The sequence below is a fragment of the Grus americana genome, chromosome 1 (genome assembly GCF_028858705.1).
Source record: "Grus americana isolate bGruAme1 chromosome 1, bGruAme1.mat, whole genome shotgun sequence".
In the NCBI taxonomy this organism is placed as follows: domain Eukaryota; kingdom Metazoa; phylum Chordata; class Aves; order Gruiformes; family Gruidae; genus Grus; species Grus americana.
Window position 1 is genome coordinate 197,695,994 of NC_072852.1, and position 24,737 is coordinate 197,720,730.

At 40.6% G+C, this 24,737-nt stretch overlaps 1 protein-coding gene across 8 annotated transcripts in view; it reads left to right on the plus strand.

The window, feature by feature from the left end:
• ATP8A2 (ATPase phospholipid transporting 8A2) overlaps positions 1 to 24,737 on the plus strand; it is a 347,593-nt gene that overhangs the window by 166,499 nt on the left and 156,357 nt on the right. The window lies entirely within an intron of this gene.

A 24,737-nucleotide genomic window follows, 5' to 3' on the forward strand; every position in this document is an offset into this window, starting at 1 on the left:
GGATATAACCAGTTAAAAGATAATATGCTTCTGAGCTGGGAAGGCGTTGGAGATTAGTCTAAATATCTAGTTGTCATGAAATGTTTTAGCTTATTCTTGCTTTGTGCTGAAACATTCTACCAATTCTCTACCTGTTATGTTGAAAAAAATTATTTTAAACATTGTGTGATGTATTCTAACCAGTTGTCTTCCTTGAGCGTGAATAACATCTTTGAATAGTGTGGAATATTAAAAAGACACTTTTAATACTTTTCTGTTCTAAAAAAGTAATCAATTTTGCATAAGTCACTGATTCTGCTTTTGCAGAAACAGGGATATGCTCATGGAATTAGTGCATGCAGATGGTTTGGACCAACAGAAAAAAAGAAGAGTTAGTAAGGACAACTTTCAGTCTAGAAACATGAATGAAGAACAACTTGTGTAAAGGTTCAGTCTGGAAAAGAGTTCAGGGATGTAAAAAGTTGTTGCAAAGAATGGAGTGACTTTGTTCTCCTTGTTAAAAGTGGAGACTTAAATTGTATTGACGCGATTACATAAAATGCTGGAGGATGTTAAGAGGGCAATGTGAAGGAGAAATCTGGTGCGTCTCTGTGCACTAAGAAGTGTTGGTCCTATGAATTTTCATGTCACATTCTTTATAGCCAAAGAGCCAAGCCTGGTCTACCACCCAGGAGGAACTGTGTGAGAAACTCCTTGGAGAAGGAAGCAAGCGCATAGCAGGGAGCCCATGAACCTAGCCTTGGTCAAGGTTTTGGGATAGTGTAAGGCTGCTGGGCAGCCATGCAACATGCTGCTTGAGGGACTGCTTCATGACAGGCCCTGGAGCTGCAGGCAGCTGCAGTCAGATGGCTCTTTTGAGCTGTACTGAAGGGTTAAATGCTGTTGATAGGAACTCATGCAACTGTGCAGAAATACTGCAAATGAGGAGATAAATTTCAGACCACTGGGGCAGTGTCCCTTGTAACTGGTGCTTCAAAGCCTTTCACAAAGATGCAGAGGAAAAGTTGTGAAGCAGCCTAGACAATAAAAGAAATTAAAACAGAAGAATTTCGGCAAGGCAGGGGAAAAAAGTGTATTTGGTATGCTGTAGTCTAAAGATGTTGAGCCTGGGTGATGGGCTGGATGAAACATCGGGCTTTGAACCAGGCAGTGTTTCAATGGAGCGGTTGCTTTGGATTCCCCATTCTACTTGTGTAAAAATTAAAGTTGGACATCAAGCTGGAAGATAACTTGCTTAAAGACATTTGCATGACCTTGAAATCTGTGTGTAAGTCTAAAGATTTCTAATAGAGGTTTCAATTTGTTTTGCAAACAAAACTGCTATCATCAAGAGAACAGAAAGCCTGGCTGAAACATGAAGAAATCTGAACACATTCAGATGAGTGTGGAAAAATATCTGTCTGATAACTGAACAACAAAGAGCATGTGTTCTAAGGATTGTAATAAATTTTTATAAAAATGTAGGAAGAATAGTTCAGTAGAGGGGATCATAAATGCTTGGGCTTTTAGTTGACCTTTTTTTAAGGAGTAGGTATTTAGTCTCACAAGGAAGAAGAGTTGCTTTACCAGAACTTGTTGGTTTCTGGAATAGAAGGTGAAGGTATGAAGGCTTCTGAAACCAAAGTAGTTGAAGAACTGGAAACTTGGCTTTTTTAGGGCTCCAGTATTTGTAATGCTTCTGTTCTAAGAGAACCTACATTAGCCAAGCGAGATTTAAGTTGGACAGAATTGCTGCCCTTCCCCCAGCTTCCCCAAATCTGCAAATTGCTGAAGAACAGATTTCTCTCCATGCAGTTTAAGACGTGTGGGTCCATGGTGTCCCGAAGTTATGAGTGTTCGCCTGTGGCTTGATTGGGGTCTGAGACACTTGCTGAGCTCAAGCTTTTATGCCAAGTAGTCTTAGAGGCAAATGAGAGGGAAAGCAGAGCACAGGACTGAAGAGGTGATGTGCAGGTCAGGCATCTGTGTTTCCTAGGTGTGGGGTTTGTGGTGTAGGAGTAAGTGTGCAGCACAACACAGAACGTGCTTCTACAACTAGATCTCCCCAGTGTACCTCACTTCTGCTACAAAGCTAAGCCAAAATGTGTTCATAGGTGCAGTAGATCAGAAGGCAACGGGAGTGGGTTGGATGCGTGGTATGGATTACAGGAAGGAGCCGTGGAGCGTGCTGTGTGTGTGAGGAGAATTCTTGTCAAGTATGTTCATAAATGTCACTTTGCTTATCAAAATGAGGTAGTGTCAAGGGAAAGCAGAACCCCTTTAGGAAGTTACTTCCATTTGTGAGACCTGAGGAGTTCGTGCAGGCCGAAGTAAAGCCCCATTAGCTGGAATACAATCTGATAGTCTGTGTTGGCTGGTAGCAAGTAACAGCTTAATAAGGTGTGTGATGTTAAAGCATTGAAAGGTAAAAAAACTGACGTGGTCACAGATGCATTGATGAAAGTGCTGTGTGTCAGGCTGTGAGCTGCAGTGAACAGCAGAAGACACTTCAGTTGGTTGCAAGGAGGCCTGTGAATGCAGGGAGGTCACTTGCTCCAAGGCCAGAGTTTTACACTGTGCAAATAGCAGGGGAAGGGCTCCTCAGAGGAGAGTTAACTGCTGTGACACATCAGGCTGGAGACCAAGCTAGAATATGAAAGCACAGTTTTCTTTTATTCTCTTGCAGCACTAGCTATTGCTCAAACTTGAGATTACTTTGGGACATTTCAATTGTATGTTTCTTTATATTAGCAGGTCATGTAGCAAGACTCTGAGCTCCTTCTGGAGTTGTGATAATATATCAAAATTTGAGAGTTAATGTGATCACGTTCTTCTTAAACTGAAGGGGAGTAGTCATAGTAGACAAACCCCATCTCTTTCAGTGAGTGGGGGGCGGGTAATGTGGCAAATGCGTGGGGCTAAAAGGATGCTGCTGTTGAATGTGTAGTGGTGACGTAGTGACTAAGGAAAGCGTTTGTAAGTACTACAGTGCACTTAACTCAGAAGAAATCACTTACGTTGGAATAAGTGAGCACTAGCATTGTTTTATGGAGGCATGACGTGAAAGGTGGACAATAGACGGTACATTCTCTTAAACTCTTAGGGGATGTAAAGCAAGTGACTATGAACTCGGAGTTGAAAATAAGTGTTAAAAAAACTTTCAGTGCAAAGGTATTTGTGTTTAACTTTCCTTTTCTATACATGTGGACCTAAATTAAAGAAAAAGGTAAAACAAAACTGAACATAGAAAATAGAACACTGCTTGCCTGGAAAAGGTGTGTGTTTTGGGTTTGGGGTTGTTTGGTTTTTTTCATTTTACTGGAAACTGTCTTTGGGCTCAGTGTGATCCAAAAGTCTCTCTTAATTTTGTCTTTGCCACCAAGATCCTTTCTTTCTCCTCAGGAAAAAAATCTTAACACTGTTTACTTCTGTATTAGGCTAAATGTGTTTACATAAAGCTATTACTGGGGCGGGGACGGGACACCCAAAATCCCAAAACCTTACCCTTGTCTAAAAGCTAGAACATTCTTGGCATTTCAACTCTTGAAAAGTTTGATTTACGTTACCCTAAATCAGTCTCCTTGATATTAATCAATACTTTCTCTCACTTTTAAAACAGGAAATAGCTTCAGTCTGTGTTCAGTCTGCAATGTCTCCTGTCATGACCTTTCAGTAGTTTGTTCCTTTTCTGCCCCCTTCCCCTGCTTTCCCTTCTTCTCACACCGGCCCCTCAGCCTGTCTTTGGGTTTTTCCTAAACGTTCGGAGCGGTGGATATTTCGGTTCCTGCTTTGGGTACGTGCGTCTTACAGGCTTCCAGCACTGACTTTCTCACCTTCTTTGGCCTTTCCCTTTGCTTTCCTTTCCCTTTCATATCATGCTGCATTTTTTCCAACTCTAGCTTTTTGCACCCACTTCAGCCCCAGAGTGTAGGCTGCTGGTAGTCTGAAAATCCTCTGCTCCATTTGCAGAGATAATGAACTTCTTGACACCAGCTGTATAAATCACTGTTGTAGCTGGTAGTGTCAAGTAGGTGGGACCATATGGGAGGTTAATCCGGCCAGGCAGTATGGGCCTCCAATGATACTGCGTGTTAGGAAATGGAAAGCCTGTATTTCTCCGTGGCATTCTGTTCGGTAATTCAATAGTGTTAAATCTGTTCCTGAAGGGGTATAGGGACACTTAGTATCTCTCCATTGGTTTTCATTTGTTTCATTTGGAGACCTGACAAACCAAAAGTATTGGAGGGCTATTAGTCTTAGCTGAGTAGACACATATTGAAAGAACCCTGTACATAATTTTAACAGACCTTGGCATAATTAACAGGATCTTCTAGGAGGGGGCCCCGGGACTAAACTGGCCAGGATATCATGCTTAACTTTTGCAGACGTTGAGAGTGAAGGCTGCTGGCAGGGCAGCTGTCTGACAGGACACTGGTGTGGTGAGGAATGCTGCTGCTAACTTATCCATTCACGTACCAGAACAAACAGATGGCACCATAAGACTTCTACATATTTTCTTCCCTTTTGGTGCAGATATTTAGTGTCTTCTGAACAGAAAAGTGAAAAAAAAAGTGCAGGAAAAAAATGTATGCAAGCTTACTGGCTGCTTTATTCCTTTTTCCTTGCCTACAAGATTTTTTTTTTTTAAAAGCCAGGTCTCATGAGTGCTGTCCTCAAGTTCAGTTTCCTGGTTGAAAATCTGCATATGGTAATGCAATATTCTTCTCCAGGAAATATTTTTATGGCATATGTAAATGAAATAAGACCAGCCCCTGGTGATACTGACAGGATGCTGAGAAGGAAGCTGACTGTGTATTAACGTGCTCGCAGCTTAGGTCATTCTCACCGAACCCTGCAGCTCTGTGAGGTTCAGCTGCTTGGTGGAGATGACTTCGCATTCTTTCAGTGACCCTTTGTAAAATACTGTTTTGTTAATGAGAAATATTTTTTTTACAGACGTGTCTCCCGAACTGTAGAAGATATCGAATCGGATGTGTAATAGTTCTGTTTATACAGGCATAATTAAAGAAATATGAGCGGGAACCTGGCCAAAATCTGGTGTAAACATATTACAATGGGAATAATCACTTTCTTTTGTGATCATTCAATTCTCTGGATCAAACTGGTCTCTCCAAATTTTAATCCCTTTGGGACTGGTGTGGTTTTCTTTACTTAAACTATTCAGAGAAACTTTGATTTCTATCAATTTCTTTGTTTTCAAAAGCAAAGACTTGTACTGGGAGTGAAATGATATTTCAGCAGAGGCAGTAAACAGGACTACTACATGGGTGTGCCAGTAGTGTTTCCAGGCTCACTGTGGCATTAGATTTATTGTCCTTTTATAAAGTCTTCATTTGTGACAATAGTTGGATTGAGGAAACTTCAGAGCTCTTTCAGGTACAGGAGAAAAATTGCTTGGACAAAGCTGATCCTCAGTGTCTTACTGTGTACTTCCTAAAATACAGTGTTAGTTGGTGCGTTTCTTGCAGAAGTCACCAAGTTGCCTTATTTCACAGCTGGAAGCTTCCTTGGGATTCTGGAGCACTAAGAGGAGTATTTATTTTCTGTGTTCAGGAAGCAGTAAGCTTTTTGTTCGCTTTCCCCAGTGCGGTGTTGAAAGCAAAACTGCATGCAGGTTCTTTTCCTTTTTTGTAAATCTGTACAGCAGGAGGAAGAATACCCTTCAGTGGATTAATTGGTTGTTTCCACCAAGTGTCCTCTGTTTAGAAGGTATGTTGGTAGTAAAGCTGAGGAACTTCTGTCAAGCTAAACGCTAGCAAAGGAGACAAATAGCAGGAGAATAGTCTGCCTGATGCAAACTTTGTACTATGTGTGAATTGAAGAGCCCTTTGACACTTACTCAAATAGAGTAATGAGTGGATGTGATTATCCAAACCAAGGTACCTAGTTTGAACTGTAAAAGTCTTTCAGTTATGTAGTGGTGCCCAGCGCTTTCTCACAGAATGGGTAATCCAGTTTATAGAGGCACTTGCAGGCCATGTGTTCTGAGTATCCTCTGCCACATAAGAAAACTGCTGCCCTCCCATTCTCCTGTCCTCTAAGTGGTGATTCTTCCTCTGTCTGATTAGGTGAGCACCTGTATTTGAGTTATACAGCACACTTGCTTTTCATGTTCACTTGTAAATAAAGGCATTACCTGAGGTAAATGTATTTTGGCAAAATACTCATTGTTATGTGGATGGCAAATTTCATTCTTTGTTAGCTGTCTGACATTTTAAGAATAGCAGTAGCTGTGCTTTCTTATTTTTTTTTGTATTTCTCATTCGTGAGAGGATTTCCTTAGTACTAGTGGTTAAAGTTTGTCAAAGCTTAACTATTTTCTTTAGCTTTCCATGACTGTTGCATGTTCTCTTTATTTTTTTTTGTCTGTTAGTGCTGAAGTAAAGGAGAAGCTCTGGTACACATGCCATGAAATGATGTTAGATGCTTTAATTTCCTTTCTTTGCAGATAGTTTTCTATTAAAAAATCATTCGCTTGGGATATTTTTGTGAAGATCTAGATTGTCCTGTCATAAAATTTGATTCTTGAAAGTTATTGTGACCTTCAGATACATGATTTTACAAAAAATGAAGTATTACTTAAGCCTAGAACAGAACAAGAGCGAAAGGGACCCTGTAACACAGGAGCGTAAGAACTGACCTGTGCCCTGCAAGATATGGAAAAGGCCAAATCTGAGGCAAGGAGGTGATAGACCAAGCAGATTAATCCATAATACTCATGAAAAGGCTCACTTTTTCTCCTCTGTGAACCCTTCCTTCCCCAGGAAAAAATAGGCAATGTAAGTAGAAAAGTAAACTTGAATTCTCAGTGTTCATAAATACTGTAATTTTTCAAGATCTCTTGTACATTTAAGCTGTTCCACAAATTTTTCAAGCTGTTGTCATACGCTATTAATCAGTGATAACTGATTTCTTTTTTGCCTAGAAGAACAACTTGTTGAAAATCAGGTGTACCACTGTCAGGATTTGAGTTTGAATCAGCAAGAGATCAATTGCCTGACTTGACAGAGTGTCATGTTTTCCTGCACAAATTGCCATCCAGTTCATTGCAGCTCTAGAATGAGAATATGAGCTGGATTCTAGCTTCTCTCTTCCAAGAGATTTTCAGTAGGATATGTCCAAATTTAGTGGATAATACCGCAGTATAGCTGTTCTTTGACTAGTGCTAAATCTGTAGAGAACCTCACGTTTGCTGTAGTTGTCAGCTAATGATCTTAAGCCTGGTTTCATATATGAATGTCTTTGTTGGACCAGACCCAATCTAACCCAATTTTCTGTTTCAAACAGTGACAGGTAGTAGCTGCCTTGGGAATGTGTATATAATTAGAGAATGAGAGACCTGTTTTGCCAGCAGCTGTATCTGCATCTTGTTTTCATAATCCTTGATTATTTTTTTTCTTTCATGATTAAGTCTTTTTACCTGAATGTGTTTAATCTCTAATTGAGAGAGATTAGAGCTTAGTCTGTAATCTCACTTTGGACAGAGGGTGTTATGTACAGTGCAGAGAAAGTATTTCCTTTTGCTTTTAAATCTGCCTGGTAATTTCATTGGATGCCATAACGTTCTTGAACATTAGAAATGATGAATAATCATTCCCTGGCTGCTTTTCTTCCCCTCACCTCATCAAATGAACCTCTGATATATTGACTTGTAGTTGCTTTTTTCAGATAAAGGGTGCTTGTTCAAAAGCACTTCCACATACTTGATCTTCCCTCCCTCCCTTTTTTTTAGACCTCTTCTCTCTTAAACTGATAAAAAGAACTAGAAGGTCTGCCTAACATGAGTGTGGATACACCATGGATTTATACGCTAATACAATGAAGGTTTTTGTCATTTATATTTTGCAGTTTTATACAATTTTTTCCTTTTTGGACATAGCTGAGCAATTTCCTTCCATGGCGCTGAGATTCCTAGGTCCAGAAATACAGTTTACTCCAAAACTTTGCTTAACGACTGATGTGCTGAAGGTCTGTAAGCATCTGGCTTTGAGCTAGTCATGTCCCAGACAAGGCCAGAAGGACTGAGACAAAGGGCTGACAGGTATCTATCATGCCTGAATTTGAGATACATGTACTAGAGCTGGCTCTTAAATGCATATATGCATTTGGAGGCTTATTTCATGGATGTACTGAAGGTTCCCCATGCTATCACGTTCTTGAACGTTAGAAATGATGGCTTAAGTAGGCTTAAGCTAAGTGTCCTCTTTAGACAGTGGGAGTTTAAAAACACAGCTACCTTTTTTTTTGAAATCAGATTTAATAAGGTGTGCTACCCATGTCATGCTGGGCTACTTGAAGAGGACAGGACAGTGGACCCTGATTTCGAAATCCTGCTCCTGTTGTTCCTTCCAGCAGTTACCCAGAGGGCAAAATGCCTCCCTCTCCTTGAGCTTTATCCCCGTTCCCTGAAGTGGACTTGGTCATCTGTCTACCTAAGGGAACAGTTTGTTTATCCTTATGTGTTTTGTGCATCTAGCACGGGGTCAGTTAAATCTAACCAGAGATTTGTTTTCCTAGCAGTTAAATAACTTCCAATTATACATTACACATTAGAAAAAAAAAAAGAAATTATGCTGAACTCTGGAGGAGTAAAACATAACAGAGTGCAGCCAGAGTTTGTACTATTTGTGACACACTTGAAAAAGTCATAGACCATTTGTTCAGATTTATTTTTTGTGTGTCTTACTGTTCTTCTGTAAACACTATAGCAGCTTTGTAGAAAAACAGGCTATTGGGACTAGTTGAATGTTGAAAATGCCTTCACTAAAGTAACGCCAGAGAAGTTTGTCACTGGAAGCTCTCCAGTGAAAAGATGCTGAAAGAAAGGTGAGTCAGTGAAATGGAAGACAGAAGAAGGAATTTTAAGTGGCACAAAAAGGAAAGAGGGAGGTCATGTTTGTTTTTCCTAATTATGATTTCAGGAGAGTAACTGGCTGCAAAATTACTTAATTATCTTGTGTTTATTGTAAACTCCTATGCTTTTTCTGAAGACACCAGAAGTGCTTTTGCTTCATAAATCATGTTAAATCAAAGCACTTTCATTATATTACAGAGCTCTATAAATTGATGTCACAACTTAAGAAAAACACTTTTATCTGCAGGCACTTAAGAACGCTGCCACTTTCAGAACCATGTAAGACATTAGTAGCTGGCTTGTTCAACTCCTTTCAGCTTTCATGCTGACATGTACCATATTGAAGGCATTGGTTGTTTGTATAATACTTGGTTTGATCTTTTTTCCTGGTACTTTCAGTACTGTTGAATCAATCAAAGGAAGTTATTGCTCTGGGCATTAGCATACATTTAGATGTTTCTACATTAAGAACTGTTCACAGAGGAAAAGGCTTTTATGTCAAAAAGGAGAGTAAACAGTATGACCGCAGCTGCTTTGAGCTGTGCTGTTATTTCTGACCCACGTATATTTGAAAATGAGCCTGTCTGTATTAGCAATTTTTGCAGTTGGAGTTACATGGTTGTGAAAGGTTCCCTTCTCCCCCTCCTCTTTTTTTAAATTTTATTTCCTTTAGTCTCTCTAGCAACTAGGCAAATGATGCAGATGGGGAGAGGACTCTCAGTGGCTCTGAAGATTTGCTTCATTCGTTGATTAGCATACACAATGATTTCTTTACGTACTGCTGCATGATGTACTGGGAATAGTAATGCAATGACAATTGCTGATGCTAAATATTGAGAATTTCTGTGTGACGTGGATGTGACTTCCCTTGGCAAGTTTAAGGTGAGCTACTTGGGAGAACTCAAATCTATGGAGGATTGACTGATATCTGGACCTTATTCGATCCTCATTAAAATCCATGGAATGATTAGCTCTAGACTGGGCTCATAGTGATTACTGTCAGCTATTAGATCAAATAAAGAGCTACTTAAAATGCATCTGTGACTTTCCTAATAGTCTTATTTACGCTGGTTTATAGATGTCACAGATATGTAGGCAAACATAGGAAGGGATAGAGAGGCATAAAAGTATGGCTCAGATATAAAAGACTGGGAAATCTTAATGTAGAAGTTAGTATTTACCATGATAATTATGGCAGAATGCAACTGAAAAGGGTTTTGGTTTTGTAGAACCTCTGTGTCTTCAGTCAAACCTTTTTTTCCACAGTAAAACACAAATATATGGCATTCAGGAGGATTCCAACTCTTAATGCCTATGCTAAGGTTTCATAGCAACTGTTATGCAGAAATTGAGGTTAATGGTTAGTTCTCAGTTCTCCTACTTATTCCTGATCAGTTTTCTTAAATTAGGAGAATTAGGTCTAGTTCTGTTTCCTTTTATCTAGCAAAGGCAAGGGAAAGAAACTAGAAATACCTGTTACTACAAGGCCCGACTTTCTCTGAGAACTGGGTTATAATCAGACATTATGGACTAACGAGATTAAAATGTTAATTTTTCTAGATTTGGAAATAGTAATGTGGAGAGTACTTCTAAAAAATGCAAGTCTTTGAGAGTTGACCCTTTTGGAAGGAATCTTTCCAATGTGGAACTTTCTTGCTGGATCAGAGCAGTTTCTGTTGAGTCTACACTGGCTGTCTAGCTTTCTCAAGAGATCTGTTTATTTCTTTTGATGGATTGGCTTTTATGCCAGATGTTTTTGTTTTGGGTTTTTTTTCTGAAGAGTGGCATAAAAATAACCAAGAAATTTTATAGTGTCTGCCCAAAGCGTCGTCAGCTTCAAGTTGCCAAGTCTAATGTATCCACTGCTAAAATACAAAAATCTTGAGTTAAGGAAATGATGCACGGAGTTATATAAATAACTTCAACACCATTGGGTTATTCAGGCAGAAGAAAGGAGATGATGTGATGGTGAGAAGAGTCTGAAGTGCTGATGGATGAGGAAAAGGCAGGGCTGGAAGGAGAAGACTGTTTACCTGGGGAAGGTGTTCCAATAACATGAGATGACTACACGCAGGGGAAGGAGATAAGGTCACTTTCTGCTGCAGTGCCTGGTTATACTGTATCTCACTGGAGACCTTTAGCACACAAGGCAGCATGTGTGCTAAGCATAGTTGTTTGAAATCCAGGCCTTGCTGTGTGACAGCCACGTGGGAACCCTCTTCAGGGACCATATCACTCCTTTAGTAGGGAAGTGCCTCCATTGTCACTAAACTGAGACTTCAGATATAGAACAGTTGAGGTGGATGGGAACCTCTGGAGGCCTAGTCCAACCTCTTGCTCAAGGCAGGGTCGTCATCCACAGTAGATCATGTCAGCCATGGTTCTCTTTAATTGAGCCATGGAAGACACTTTTGGGCAGAGATTCCACAACATATCTGGCAAATCTTTTCTATTACTCAAGATCTTCATGAAAACATCCATGATATCCAACCTCTTCAGCAGGGCTGCTACTCAGTCATTTCCCTGCCTGTACTAGTACATGGGGTTATTCTGTCCCAGGAGTGGAGCTTTGTCTTTCTCCATCTGAATTCTATGAGGTTTGCTGGCTCAGTCCCCCTAGTTCAATATCATCTGCAGATTTGCTGAGGGTATCCTTTTTGTCAGCGTCTGGGTTACTGCTGATGTTGAGCAGGATGGACCCTCGTGGTACTCTGACCATTGCCAGCTGAATGTTCGACCTTATTTCTGTGAAGTGTATTTTATACCAAGAATAATGTAAAAGTTATGCCTCAAATGCTTTAAAACAGCTGGATCCTCCCTTCGGCTAATCACTCTGCCCTGCTGCAATATGTTGGCTTGCATTTAAGGTGTTATTTGAACTGGATATGAAGAATGTGAATGAGAATAAAATCTGTATTCCTAAAAATTAAACAGCAAGACATCTACAGTACTATTATAGCCAAGTGCATTTAGAGAATAAGTAGGTTTTCTGTTCCATGTAAATTGTTTGGGTGTTTTACATGCAGAAGATCTAGTAATTTACTTTTTTTTGGCGTTCCATCTGTTTTATGGAGTTTTTTAATCCAAAGTGTTAGCTTTTGATTTCTTATGTCATGATCCAGTGTGAGTGTAAGGCTATTAGTAGTCTAATTTTGATGTTTTTCCGTTGTACTCATGGGAGAACTGTTCATATAATAACTCTCCATCTTCATGAACTGACTGTTTTGACCACTTTGATGTTAGATCAGAGTTGCCGAGTCCTCCTGGAATTTTGCAGTAGTAACCTTTGACTATGCCTTGCACATCACTGCCAGCAAGCTTCTAGCAAGGCTACTCTGACCCTGTTTGGAGCAATAGAGTGTAGAGAAATATATAAAGTATACAAAGTGAAGTGGCTTTTCAAAACTAGATCAGCTTATAGAGCTAGTAGGAGCTTGTAGGAGGCACTGTATGTCTTCTGAGTCCTTCGAACATTACAGTTTTTCACGTTGCCATCTATGTTCAGCTTCTGCAATGTGTTTTAAGAACTTTCCAGTTGCCAGGCCATATTTGAAAGTGGGGCTCACTTTTTACCTCAATAGCCTGTTTGGCTATGGCATTTTTCAGTGCATTGGATTTGGAAAATGAACTGCTGTTATTTGAATCTTGCCAGTGTGTTTAAACTCTTAAACTTCTGATATATAGTAAACAGGTTTATGTGAACTTAGGCTTCCAAGTCTTAGCTTGTAACTAAAAAATAAAATAAAAGTTACTGTGTAAACTGAGAGTAGACAACGTGCTGCTACAAAAGCCATTTTATAAAGTCAGGTGTGCATGCATGGGCTCTAAGCCTTTCTCTAGACAGAAAGTGCTGTAAGCTGACTTGCTTTTCATGACTGAATTTAAAAAAGACAGCATCAACTTAGCCATACTGATATACTCTGGTATATGTGGAGAGTATCCTATCTAACTCACAAAAGCCCCTTTGCTCTTTCCTGCTTCCTATAGAGCCCATGAATTATTCAGTATTAGGCAAGTCACCATTGTTCTTGCCAGATTTTTTGCTTCTAATCATGCTTGAGTCCTGAAGAGTGTCAGTGAATATAGTTCAAATTCTAGCAATTCTTTTTTTCCCCTCAATTTCCATGGTATCTTTTTAAGGAGATGTTTCATGTGGCCTGGCTCATTTAGCTCTTCCAGTTGTAGCCTAGGCTACAGGATTTAAGTTACCTTAGCAATAATAAGGTAGCTCTGATACTTCAAATTCCATTGGCACTAATGACTTGGACGTGCTCAAATTCAATTTTACTGTGGCACTAATGGTCTGAAGCAGCCTAGTACTTAAAGTTACGGTAGCGATGAGAAGATGCCTTTCTTGGTCTAACAGCGATTGGGTATAAAAGTGGATGTGGAAGAATTCTGCTCGCCTCTGCCCCTAGTAATGGGCTGGTACTTTATGCTGTCTCTTAGTTGCCCAACGGTTCATCTTAAAAGACCACAAGTTAATAGAAAAGGGCTCATCATAATGCCTGTCGAACTGTTTCAAAGCTGGTTTTTTCTCCAGGAAAGAAGGTCCTTCAGGCAATATCCTTCTGCTTGCTTTCAGGAAAAGATTAATTTAAATGCAGCTATCTTCTCTCTGCTCTTCTAATTGTTCGGGTGTCCCTTTTAATTCTTCTTAAGTAAAAGGGGTGGTAGAAGGGATGATCTTGCCTGGCATCTGTTCCTTAGCACTAAGCCAGCGTGTCCTGTGAAACGTAGACACATACGTTACCAAACTGGAACTGCAGCATTTTGTGTCCTTTCTATAAACATGCAAAGGTTTGACGTTGTGAAGACTTGGCTCCTAGTTCTGTGTTTTTAGTGTAATTCAGGAAGCAAAATTGTTGGTCTAGTTTGAGCTATTAAGGAAAATATTTGTTTGGTTTTTTACTGTCTATACTCTGTGGAGCTCTGTCCTGGGCAAAGCTCTGTCTATTCTGATATGACTGATCCTGTGCTCAGAAATATGGATGAGACTAAAACTAAAAATCATATGTGCAAAAGAAAATCAGCTCTGAGAGTTGAGATGCATGCAGGAAATGAAAACTGCAATTTCTTTGATGCATTTTTTTTTTTTCCAAAAGCCCTGAAGATTCCTTTCAATAATAGCAAGGTGGCCAGCTTAGAGCTTTTAAGAAGCGTAATTCTGAAGTCAATGCAAGTTTGGAGAGGAAAAAGAGAGGGTGTTTTGTGAGGCTTCTCCTCATGTATTAAGCACTTAAGAGTGCATCCACAGCCTGAATAAGAGTGCAAAGGAGCAAGGGTGGACAATGGACTGTGATGGTCCCTCCTGCACTGTTAAAGTACTCCCTGACTCTGCCTGGACTGCTCCAAAATGCCTGGACGAGCTTCTGGGGACAGTCAGCTCAAGCAGTTGCTCCCCAGGTTTGGCAGGGGTGAGACTGGACCAGGTTGACCTCTTGCCTGACAGTTGCCAATGCGATAACAGCAGGTGGTGTGCTCGTGCCCTGCGTCACCGCTGGTGACATGCAGCTTCAGCTTTGTGTACTCTCCTCTGCAGCAGGGTCTTCGCACTCAAAAGGTCCTGGAAAATCAAGGGTACAGGGGACCAATATACATTGTGTTCACTCTGCTGTTTTTCTCTTTTGTTGTTAGAGCAGCAGCTGCTATTAATCACCACTTTCACAAACCACAGGGCATTTCTGTGTCTTCAGTCTGGATATGTAAACATGCACTGAGATACGGATATGTTGGAACCGTGTGTTCAAGGGTTAGAGGTGCCCTAACAACATGGCCATGGTAGTGACTGGCCATGGGTAGAGACGCTATTACTAAACCTTCTTGATGTAAATTTGGTCATATTAACTTATAGTACAGGTGATGGCTGAACATGACAAAAGCACCTCCTTACCCTAGATGCCGTATTTTAATGCTTCAATTTAATCATGAAGGTAATGTATAACTGATTTTGCTGTAGAATATTACTCCTTCCTTTTTCCTCCTTTCCTTTGCCTCTCTTCTTAAGTGTTGCTTGTATTGAGTCTGAGGTTTAAAGGTTGATGTAAAGATCCTTTCTTCTTGCAGCTTGTGTTTGGGAGTAGCGAGTGTGCTGTGAATGCTTTTCTGTAAGTTAATACTTAGCCTGGCTTTGAACAGAATGCGGATTTAAAGGTCGACCAAGACTGAGCTGGTCCCAGTCAAACTTCCAGTTGTCAATGTCTTTTCTATCTAAAAGTCATCTGAATTTTTTTAATCTTGGTGGGAACACCCTGGTGTTCAACTTCCCTAGCTGTGGAGAGATTGTGAAAACCAGAAGTTTGGTTCTTTTTTTCTAAATGTCAAAGGATTTAGGGACTTCACCACAAGCATTTTGTTCTTGTTAAATAGAGACTGGATTTCAGGGAAGGGTGGAAAATAACATTTCTTTGGTGTTGTGATGAAAAAAAAATTGGGAGCTCACCTTTCCTCCCTGATACAATGTGACCCTGACTTTTGAGGTATGCTGATAATTCCAAAATTGAAAAATCTCACTTTTCATAAGTAGGTAGTGGTCTCATTTTGGGTAGTGAGTCCTTAACATGATATACTTGTAGATTGCAGCCCTCTGACGATCATTACTGGGAGAGATACCCTGCTTGGGACTGTGTCTGTTCCAGGAGCACGTAATTCAGAGATCCTAGGCATTCGAGCAATAATATGTAGTTGCAAGTTTATCACTTACACACGTTCTCATTTTAAATTTCAGGAGACTTTTCGGAGAGAGGGAGAAAAGTAAATTATGCAGAGTTATTAGAACTCAGAATGAAGAAAATAAAACTGTTGGTGCTTGTAGTGCTGCTGAAATGGCAAGCTATCTCTAATCTATTAGCTACTTCTCCCTTCATCTTCCTCCCATGTCAGTGTTTGTGGCCCATGTCTGAAGTATATGACCTGAAAGAAGCAGTAGTTTACAATAGTAATGCCATCTGTAGCTGCTGTATTTCACATTTGAGCTGTAGTTAGCATGGAGGAGCAGAGGGGCTGTCAGGCAACCACGCTGCCCGTGTGGCTGATGCTGCCGCAGTACTGCTCTTCTGCTCCCAGGGGCTGGGGCTCACCCCGGCTCTCCCGGTTGATCTGTTGGCTCCATCGCAGGACAGAGCATCGCTAAATGGGCCGGCGTGCTTATGAATGGCCACGGTCTCAGTTGTTGCTCGATTACACCGTGTGCCGCAGAAGTCTATAAACAGCTTTGCTGTGTGAAACACACGGGTGCTCGCTGTCTGTGCGTGTGCTCAAGGCTATAGAGGCCCTAAACTATACGTCTTACAGGCTTTTTTTTTTTTGCTCTGTCATTAGAAAAAGGCAGATTTCTGTGTTGCATGAGAACTGCTCAGGCTGATTAACATGGAAATGAATGTGCCTTAATCAGCTTGGGGTGAGGGAAGCTCAAAATTAATTTGATACATTAGTTTCACTTTAAAAATGTATTATAGCTGTTGCCACTAGCGACCATTTTAGTTAAAAATGCAAAATAATCTCCTGTTCAACACCATGTTTATGCCAACTCATCACTTTCCAAATCATTTGTTTTCCAAACTAGATTTTCCCTATTTAATCTTTGCTCCATAAAGCAGGTTGGGGGAAGGGCAATCAGGACAGAAACATGCAGGGGGGATATCAAAGAGGAAGAAGATGCTGACTTGAAACTTAACCCTGTGTTCAGTGGGGAGCTGTGTATTATATCACAGTGCTTAATACATTGAACCCAGCTTATAAAGAGATTATTTCACAGTCCTTGTCCTCTGGAGATCATTTCAGTGGCAACTGTGAATGGCAAATGAGTTCTTGAAATATGGAATGGAAGGGAGAAATTCTGTACTGATACATGTATTTTAAAATAAAAAACTCATACAATTAGAATAAAAATAATCTTTGTTTCTGTGATAAAAAGGTGCCACGTGAATTTGGGTTCTTCCACTTCAGAAGACTGTGTATAATTCAATGGCTTTATAACTACAAAGAGAGCTTTCTATTAAGGCATTTCTGTTATGCCTAAAGTGATGCAGAAGGAACTATTTTGGAAACTATTAAATTAAAAAGAACAACCACATGTTCTATGAGCATGTATGTAGAGGTGTGTGCATGTGTTTTGACTTAAAGCCATGCTAGGCATCAAAATACCCTGTTCTGGATAATCTGAAATTTAGAGGTAATATATCTTGCTCAGTCAGGTGTGTGACTAGCATGTCACTGAGGCTGAAAAACTGAAGGAAGATTTTTTTTTTTGTAGTTCTAACAAGATGAAATAAGACTCCTGATAAGTGAAATTGGATATAAAAACTCTTCTTAAAATTAAAAAATAGACTAGAAACCAGTCTAAGTTTGGAGGGTGGTCTGCTCAGGGGAAAAAATGAGGTAAGGAGAAGTGAGATTGCAGCTGAAGTGATAATGGGTGGTGAAGCTGTGGTTGTTTTTACAGAAGTCAGTAGAGGTTTGGTAGGACTTCTAGTTGTCTGTGTTCAGAAGAGATGGGACTGGGAAATTACTGTAGAGAAGAATTAGTAAGAGCTGGAGGCACAGTCAAGAAGTGAGAATTTTAAGAGACGGGAAGGAGGATGTGGTGTATCAGTCAGTTCAGCATCAGGTGCCTGTGTGGGGAGGAAGGAGGCATTCCACCTTCCAGAAAGCAAGAGAGGAAAAGCTTGCGCAACTGATTGATTTGAAGGCATTTAGCACTGCAGTAATGTAGGATGGGTTTCATCCTGTGTAATTTTACCTGTCAGTAGTAGGCTTTTTCATGTGAACTAGTTACCTTCAGCCCCCTTTACCTTGGTGGGGAGAAAAGGGCATGTGTAAGAGGAAATGAACTATAGCCTTAAAGCACATGTCTAAAATAAGCCAGATGAATTGCACTCTGGAAGTGCCTGTTTCTCTCCATTGACTATAAAAGGAGCGTGGCGCGATTAGTGCAGATAGAGATGTCTCCATTGGAGGCACTTATATTTAGTTGGATGAATTCCGTTGGTGCTTTCTATGAACATTAAACTATCCATCAGTTCACTCAGTGCTGTCTCCAAAGTTGTAAGTACTGCACCAGAGCCAGTCCCTGTGAAATTGTGGTTGTCAGCAGGTTGAAGGAGATTCAGAGCACTTGGTTAAACGAAAAGCATTCAATGTAATGCGCGTTTTAAGTCAATACAATGCTTGCGTGCTGTTGTTCACTCTTTGTCTGTGTGGGTTACTGCATCATTGTGAGTCTGTCCAAGATATCTTGGAGCATCTTGACTGTAATTCAAGACTAGCCCTTGTTTGGATGACACGTGGTTGAAATCTGCACCCTGGCATGTGTCAGGAGAAATCAATATGTAATTAAAAAATGCTAAATATGATGCCATGGTAACATTCCTTGCTTTCTGAGCATTACTTTTAGTGTTAACCTATCTTGCTGCTTTTTCTGGGGACCAGTGCATACACTTAAATGTCAGTATTATTGATAGCTCTCAGCTCTTTCTGGGCTGTTTCCCATCTCTGCCTTTTCTGAAGATGAGGTCACTGAGCATTTTGAAGTACTAGTGTATTTTACGATAGAACAGGGTAAAATCATGTTCACTGCAATAAAGGTAGGCTCTTAAGGGCCTCTTGTGTTGCATTAACAAGGCATTTGAAGGAAGTAGAATATCAAATTAATGTTTTGTGTTAAAGACATTAACATCTTTGTGTTTAATCCCTGTTACAGCATGGAAGCAGGAGGAGGTAATACTTGAAACAGCTTCCTTCCTTGCCACCGCCTTTTCACAAATCATAGAATACCAGGTTGGAAGGGACCTCGAGGATCATCTGGTCCAGCTGTTCTTGGCAAAAGCTCTGTCTAGACCAAAGCATGGTCTAGACAAGATGGCCCAGCACCCTGTCCAGTTGAATCTTAAGTGTCCAATGTTGGGGAATCCACCACTTCCTGGGGAGATTATTCCAATAACTGATCTCATTGTGAAAAGTTTTTCTCTGAAGTCCAATTGGAATTTCTCCAGGAGTAACTTGCACCCACTACCCCTTGTCTTTTCCATGTGACTGCTTGTATAAAGGGAGTCTCCATCTTCTTTGTAGCCACCCTTTAAGTACTGGAACATGGTGATGAGGTCTCCCCTAAGCCGCCTTTTCTCAAGGCTGAAACCTTGTTGAGAGAACCCGGTTCTCTCAGCCTTTCCTCTTATGGCAGGCTTCCCAGTCCTTTGATCATCTTTGTGCCCCTTCTCTGGACCCTGTCCAGCCTGTCCACGTCTCTGTTTTTGTATAGCGAGGACCAGAATTAAACACAGTATTCCAGGTGTGGCCTGATAAATGCTGAGTCGATAATGACTACTTTACCTCTGCTGGTGATGTCCTTGATGTGCAGTCCAGCACCTTGTTGGCTTTCTTTGCCAGCAGCACATTGTTCACTCTTCATTGTCCACCAGGATCCCCAGGTCCCTTTTCACAGAGCTGCTCCCCAGCTGGGTAGATCCCAGCCTGTGCTGCACTCCCAGATTATGTTTTCCCAGGTGCAAGACCTCACATTTGTCCTTGTTGAACTTTGTAAGGTTCCTGTTAGCCCACTCTTCCAGCCTATCCAGGTCTTCCTGCAGGGTGACTCTCCCTTCCAAAGTGTCCGCTTCCCCACTCAGTTTGGTAGCATCCGCAAACTTCATCAGGGTGCACTTGATCCCATCGTCCAGATCACTTATGAAGATATTAAACACTGTTGGGCCCAGTATTGATCCCTGGGGGATCCCATTTGTGACATTAAAAATTAAATGAACATTAAGCATTTAAAAGTGTAGGTAAGAATGTCTTAAGAGTATCTTGTATCACAGTGGGGGTGGGGGAAGTATGCAGTCTTAACAGAAATGCTTGTCTCCTTGTTTTCGGGGAGGGGACCCACAAACAAAAAAATCCCTGCAAAACCCAGCACCTGTAGAGGGAACAGAGGAGACTGCTGAGACTATCAAGCTGTGCCTTGCTCAGGTGCGGAAGAGCTTCTGGTGCTGCCTTCTCTTCATGGCCTTGTAAGATGGTCTGAATATAAACTGATCTCTTATAAACTACTGGATCTTTTTCTGTCTATGTCTTATAGATAAAAGGACTCCAATAAAGTTTACTTTTCTTGTTCTTTATTAATCATGTGTCTTTTTATATACAGACGGTAGTCTCATTTGCTAGTTCTCTAGCAGAACCCTGCCTTCATTGGGTCCTTCAGACTTGAATGCAATAAGTAAAACTAATCTTTTTCTGAAAATACTGCATTTTTATTTCCCATCTGTGGTTTATGTCTGTATACTTTGAAGCATCTGCAATGATACAGCTGTAATTCAAGGACCTGTGTGAGAAGTATTATTTATCGTTGCTGTCAGTTGTTCTCATGCATCTGTAACTGGGACAAATACAGATACGCATGGGGCAGAAGAAAGAAACTGTTTCTTGCTTCCCGCTGATAGTATCTTGTGGAGCGTAGCAGATGTACGTGACACAGGACTGGTTGTGCTGATTGTGTCCTTCCCATCTCATTTGTGACTGCATCCATCTTAATATGTTAGATGGAGTCTGGGAATAAGAGGGACAGCTGCCTTGCCAGATTGCAAAAAGTACAGTAAAGGAATTGATTGATTTAAATCAGTTGCAGTACATTAAAAATTGAAGTTATAGCTCTATTGCTTTGCTTGCTTAAAATGGATGTCTTAATCTTTTGCTTCTACTTAACTTGAGGCTTTAATTTTGCTACCAAAATTGGTTTATAAATAAAACATTCGATATTTATTTTTGAAAATATCACCACTTCACTGGTTGGGGTTTTTTTGTGAAATCTTTCACTGAAAGATGACAGAGCTGATACGAATTTGTGAATTGCTCTGGTTGTCCCATAAGTATTCCTGATGGGGGAAAAAAATTGAACTGGAAGATTCTCTATCTGTGCTTGAGTTTTCTTCTTAAAGAAATAAAGTAAACCTGAGCAAATCTTCTAGCAAAATGCTGAGTAGAATCGTAGAATATCTCAAGTTGGAAGGGACCCGTAAGGATCACCAAGTCCAGCTCCCTGCTCCTCGCAGGACTACCTAAGACTAAACCATATAAGTAGAACTTTTCTGAAGAGGCAAAACGTATCAGGTAAGAAGTCTGCTCATAAATGTGTGTACCCAGGCTAAAGAAGTAAATGCGAACAGAAGGTTTAAAGCCATTGGGAGCTGATCTGGAGAAGTCAGTGGGAAGCCACTTAACAACATCCTCTGTGGAAGCCAGCTGAGTGACTGCTCCCTGCTGTGCTGGGTTTTTTTGTGAGTTTTCTCTAAGTACAAGAGGGACCTTAAAGTATTTACTGATAGTAACAATATAGTACTGCATTGTCTGAAAACTACTTACCCCTGCCTCATTCCACAGTTTCCTTATAGATTTAAGTGACCCGGGGATAATTAGGTCCATATTTTTCTCAGGGTCCCTGGCTCTGGGCTGCATTGTTCTCCGAGCTTCTTCACAAGGTATAGTGCTTTGTGCCCTTTCTTGCTTCCACCCATTACGGAGGAAGCAATATGATATTGAGGCGTCAGTCACCTCATTCAGGATGGAAACTCCTTTCTGTAATTATCTGTTAAAGGTGCTGATAAAGACTAAGCAGGTTTGAGACTGAGGAGAACTTTACTTTTTTCCATATCAGCTTTTACCATCTCAAGAGTGAGGCTACTGGAAGGAAGCCCCAGAGGTGGGCAAGTAGCAGGCCTGCTGTATGGCTGACACTAACTTTATGCATCCCTTCCTTTAGCACTTTGTATTGCCCAGCCAAATGTTGACTGCTAAACGCTTTATAAAGGTGCAGTCTTGACCCCAGGTGCTCTGCAGCCTGAGTAGGTTAAATTCAGATTCTCAGGAAAGCAGTTTAAGAAAGAAACTGAAAATTGGTCCTGTAGCTGTAATTGTGGTATTTGAAACCTGACTTTTTTTTTTCCAGGAGTATGTGTAAAAGACTAAGTTGCTTGTATCTGTTGTCAAAGATGCTTTTGAGTAAAGACAATAAAAATAACTTACACGTAAACAAACAATTCCAGTGAACTCTTTTGAGTTGCACTCTAAGTACCTTTATAAGAAGCATTGCTGTCTGACCAGTGAATGAATACATGAGTAAGCAGAAGATTTTGATGCAACTAATGTTTTGTGCTCACATCTTAATTCTTATTTGGGTGTATATCAAAGCAAGGCTTACATCCTGATGTTGTTGCAGTGAGCTCTGCAGTGAAAGCCGGGGATGTTCCACCAAATCACAATTACCAAGACTTGCCTGTCGCTGCAAAATTTTTCTCCAAAGTAGTTAGTTCTTTCCTTCTGCTTTTTACTTTGAACTTATTCATTTATCCAGGAATCTTTGTGAACTTGACTATTCCTCCTCCCCTTCCAAGATACCACCTGGGGGAAGCTGCAGCTTAATAGTGTCCTGTGCTGTAATCTTCCAGTTACTCTCGTAGACAGCCTATCCAATGAGCCGAAATGGGCCGCTGCTCTGATCGTCTGACTCAGGGGATTAAAGTCACCTAATGCAGTGTGGTGGTACCGAATAGATTACAAAGAACAGAAGAGGAGATTTGGAGGCTGAGTGAGTTGGGAGAGGAGGGGAGTGAAAAGCCTCAGGGAATCAGTAGCCATCTCAATTTGCAACTTTTGTAGTTTGTATACTGTGTGCAGCAAAATGTGTTCTCTGGAGTTTGGGGCTGTACTTGTTGGGGAGGTGTCAAAGAGGATGCTTTGCTATAAAGCTGCTGTTTAGAATAAGCAACTACAAGTAACGCTTTGTGCTGAAATTTTGTCTTAGATTTTGTCGTCTTAAACCAAGTGCAGAAACATTTTTTTATGTTTGAAATATATATCTGGTGTTTCCTGTAGCTTGTTTAGTCTTCCTAGGCATGTAAAGATGGTAATCTTTAACTGGGTGTTATAGAACTATGGGTTTAATTAACTTTATTTGGTCAAGACAGTAAAAGCATACTGTGTACATTGTGTAATAGTTGATAAATGTGTTTATATTGAGGTATTCCATTGATTTGACAAATAATGGAATTATTAATGGCAAAGTCGACTTAAAATCTGAAGCCACATCTACACTGCAGGCACAGAAGTGAACACAGGATATATTAGCTTGCCTGATGTCTAACAGCTAAACTGCACTAGAACAAGCTCGAACATCTCTGCCACATTCTGGTCATGTCTGAAATGTCTGCAGACAAGCTGCTAGTTTAAACTACAGAATCAGAGATGCTGTTCACAGTCTGTCTCTTCATTCCCCTGTTACTTTAAGCATATTTGAAACCAGGGAACTTCTTGGCTCTTTCTATGGCCATGTAACTGAAAACTAAATGAACACAAACTGGACTTCTGAGATATGTGTATGGCTGAGGAAGATGTTAGCAGATATGCAGAGTGCTCAGCTGCGGTGAAATAACTGCACGAGGGGACTGCTAAAAGTATATTGTCCTGTGCACTGGGGCTGGTAATGTGGGTCTGTGCACTTGTCCATCCCATCCCTCCAGAGCTGGCTCCAAGTCCCTCTGGAGTTCCCAATTTATTGCTTGAAGTCCCTGTTGACTCTTTGCTCCGTGCTTTAGTATTTTATTACGTGGCTATCGGGGGGTGGCGATGGGGGTGGGGGGGGAAGAGTGGTGTGTGTGTGCATGTATGTGTGTATGAGAGAAGTTAAAATTTGATGCAGTCTATATTCAAAGCTGCTTTATAATTAAAATCGACATTTGTCATGCACCGTAGGTTGGTTAGTGTGTTGGGGTTTTGTGTTGATAATTTAACTGGGCCCCTGCAGTGCCAAGTGGTGTTTTCATTGCCAGGTAGTTGAGTGCTTAATAAATCTATCTGATGGAATTAAGTAAACTTTATGGCCCAGTCAACTTTTTCCTGTTTTCGGCTTTTAGGAACGGGACAGCTGCTAGACTTTTTAGGTGGTTTAGTTCACATGTGAATGTTGAGCCCAGCAAACTTTTCTTAGGAACTCTTTCTCCCCCAATTACTCATCAAGTTATTTTAAGAGGTCATCAGCACTAAACAAAATCAAGGCCATAAAGCAAATGCTGAACAAGATAATTCTACTTTTTTTGATCAGCAATAATCCAGCCGGGTGTATTAAAATGCTATGTAAGTTGCTCCCACAGGATGTAGACTCTGGAAAAAATGTTACGTAAAAAAACTTCTGTCTCCTCTATTCCCCAAGCTCCCCATTCTCTCCCTATTTTAATAGCAAAGCTTTTAGATATCAGTTACATTCTTTTTGTTGAGTGTTACGTGGCTTACTTGAGATGTGGAAAAGTTTTGTCTAAAACTTTATTCAAGGGAATATAAAATAATTTGGAACTTTAACTAAAACTGATGGGGAAAGGAATTAGGGTTGTTTGTACAGATGGGGTTAGAATGGAAATATTTAATCTACATGTAGGTATTTCCAGAATACCTCATATGATTTGGTAACCTGATCCACCTTTTCCATGAAAAAAGAGCATTCTGGGTGTCTTATCCAATTTAGTAACCTAGTCCTGAGTATTTTTCCACTTCTCCCTGGTTTAGACTAGTTTAACTCCATTGAATTCCATGAATTTTTATTGAACTAGAACTGATGTGAAATGAGGTTAAAGTAACTACCAGTGAAGCTGATAAGAATATTCAGACGTCATGGAGTCAGCCTTTGGTTTTTGAATTGGAATTGAGTAACATCATCACTGAAGTCAGAGTTACATGAGCACACAAGGTGTATGTGAGATCAGGGAGAGGCCTTAGCCTTTCTGATCCTGGCTATGTAGTCCAAGATTGGAAAGATGGTCTGGCAAGGGGGCATGTGAGCTGGAGGAGGCAATATGTAAGCCTGCAGTACCTTCTGCCAAACCACTGAAAAAGCCTCCATTTG